The following is a 3,205-nucleotide window of genomic DNA, read 5'->3' as shown; positions in this document are numbered from 1 at the left end:
TATTCCAATCCAGGATTTTAAAATCTTGGAATAGAGTTCCTGTGATTTGGTTTGATAATATGTTTCGGATATCTAGCTATTTTCATAAAACATATATTCCTTTTCTTAAAATGTTCTTGTTAGGTTTTGATTTTGCTTATAGATTTTTCCCTTCTCTTATTCTGTGGAAGAGTATTTGTAGGATTAGCATTATTTTTTTCTTGGGTGGTTTAATGATTCATTAGTGATGCCATCTGCACCTGGATTTCTCTTTGCATTAATGCTTTTAAATGTAGAATTATGATCTTTTGAGTGGTATGTCCTCAGACAGAATTTCAACTTCCCATTGTTGTCTGTGTACGTGGAGTTTGAGAAGACAGAATCCATGAAAAAAACGAGTTGTGATTTCTAAGGAAATGTTGGAACCACAAATACAAGAATCAGTGTTATAGGAAGAAAGCCCTATTCCTGGTATGCGGAGATGATGATAAGGACTCTAAGCAGGAGGAATTTTGTACAAGATTGACAAAGTTACTGANATTTTCTCAACAACAGGAAAGCAAGCAACCATATTAAATAACATGGACAAATGATTTGAAGAGTCACCTCACCAAAGAATGTATACATATTGCAAAGACGCATGTAAAATTCCTCAACATTGTATGTCATTAGGTAATGGCAAACTAAACAATAAGATACCACTATACACTTATTAGAATGGCTAAAATTCAAAATAATAACAACATCAAATGCTGCCAGAAATGTGAAGTAACAGGGAATCTCTCATTACTGGTGGAAATGTTAAATGATACAACCATTTTGAAAAGAGTCTGTATGCTTATGAATGTATCTAAGATAATCATTGCTATAATAATTTTGCATTTAAAAAATAAATCTGTGTCATACAGCATTAGCATTTATGCCTTGTTCGTGTGTGTATGGGTGGTCTGACATTTGTTCAACATAATTTCGGCGTAGCTCAAGTGGCAGACACTTTTCTAGGTGTCTCTCATCTTTTTGGATTGGTAGCTTCCACGAGCTTCTTCTGCAGGTAAAAAATACAGGAGATCAACATGGAAATCTCAGATATGCAAGCACTTACCTCTGTTNAACAGCCAGGAGGCATGGCAGATTTTTTTCTCTTTTTTCTTAAACTGTAGAAGAGCAGTGAGAAGAATGTGATGAGGCAGGAACAAATTTCAATCACACAGGAGCACAGCGATGTCAGAAAACTGCCAACAGCATGTATATGTGGGAATAGTGCTGTTTTGCAGGCAATACACAATTTAAAACCTTAATATAATGTAGGCAGAACAGATGGAGATAACAGGAGCTGCTTAGAGTTACATAACAGCGTTTTAAGTGAGTAGTTTACCCAGAACTAGTGACCAACATTAGCCTTTGTCTTTTCTTTTATAATTTTTAGTATGATTTATGTTGAAAGAGAAGAAATAAATGTAAATGCAAAGTGTTTGCAATGAAAGACAAAATTTATTGAAAAACAAACGAACTTTTTTTACATCAAAGCTGTTAATCTACAACGAATGGAGAAGTAATACAATATCAAATGTAAACATTTTTATAAATTGTGATTTATACGTGACTTTGGTCAATCAAGTTGAAGCATGATGTATCTGAAGTATTCATCATGAGATGAAATAGTTAAGGATAAAATTGTCTCTACTTGGAAATAGAAGTAAATTGCTTATGAAAAGGACCCTGGAAGGATAGTTGGAAAATATAGAAGGAAGAGTTGTACTGGTCTAGTGGCTCTAAAAGTCTCTCAGTAGAATCCATAGGACTGGAATCTTCCAAAGCAAGATGGGCAGTAGCAGCCATATCCATATCTGCCATAGCCGCAGCCATAGCCACAGCCCAGGCCACCATAATAGTTATTGCAGTAGCACATGTTGTTGAGAGTGAAAGGTTCAGTTGAAGAGAAGGTTATCAATTTCCTCAGTGTGAATGTCCCTGCCTGAATAGGGCATTTTATACACCCTCCATAATAGGTGGGCAAACCACAGGCATGAGGTAGCTGCATGTTTTCCATTAATTTGCATTTTAAAGTGTCAGAATCTATAGTTCATTAAGCAGAAATAAGTCTTCATAATTTAGAATGCTTTGATACTACATCAGAATTTCCATAGTGAGAGGACATGCCTTTAACAAACAACCTTAGTTATATTTGGAATGCCCAACTATAACACTTCACCATGTTTTTGTTAGTTTAATGTCTATGATAAGTTTGCATAGGAAGCTCATTTTTCAGTCTTTATTATGGCTTTGTTATTATTTTGTTATTATACATTTATCTCACACTGAATTGTGTTTAGGATTTACAAATTTCTCTATATAAGTATGTGGATTAATGAATCAGAAACATAAGGTCACAAAATTTCCAAATTACCTATTTTTTAAGGGGCAAACAATGGCTCTCCCTAGATATGGGTTATCAATGATTATTTACTACTGAATGACTGCTATTGTATTACTTCTTTCACCTTGAAATTTGTTATCTAGTATTCTTGCCTTGGTGTAGGTGATTTTACCACTGAATTATACAATTTTTTGTTTATGTATTAATTAAATTTTCTTTATAAATATAAATTAAATCTATTGAGTCATACATGACTTTATACATTTTTATATTCTCAAAACACTCTGTCAAAGATTGGGATACTGGTGAAGACTTGGTTTATATTCAAGTATAGGCATGAGATCTTCTTCATTCTCTCCTTTCTGGATCCAGGATTCCCTTTGCTCCTTCAGTTGCCCACTAGAAGTAGAATGACCTTGGGAGAAAACACATATCAACCATTGGCCCAGTGCGAGAACTGACTTGAGAAAACACATATCAACCATTGGCCCAGTGCGAGAACTGACTTGTAGTCATTTATGTGATTCGGTGATGCTTAATAGAGCTATAATTTCCCATTTATGTAATGACTGGGCTCTTCTCTATGCAAAATTATACTCTGTGATATTCTTTAAAATGAATATTTTAGCTAAGCAATCCTGAGGCGGGGGGAAATAGAGGCATTATATTTCCTGACTTCAAATTATACTACGAAGCTCTAGTAACCAAAACAGTACGGCAGTGGCATAAAAACTGGCACATGGACCAATGGAACACTATAGAGTATCCAGAAATCAACCTGAGTACTCACAATCAACTGATCTTTGACAAAATTGCCAAGAGCATACATGAGGGAAAGATGGCCTGTTC

Source organism: Galeopterus variegatus, unplaced genomic scaffold (genome assembly GCF_000696425.1).
Source record: "Galeopterus variegatus unplaced genomic scaffold, G_variegatus-3.0.2 Scaffold4228, whole genome shotgun sequence".
Taxonomy (NCBI): Eukaryota; Metazoa; Chordata; class Mammalia; order Dermoptera; family Cynocephalidae; genus Galeopterus; species Galeopterus variegatus.
The sequence above is the reverse complement of the archived record's forward strand: the minus strand, read 5'-3'. Positions refer to the sequence as shown.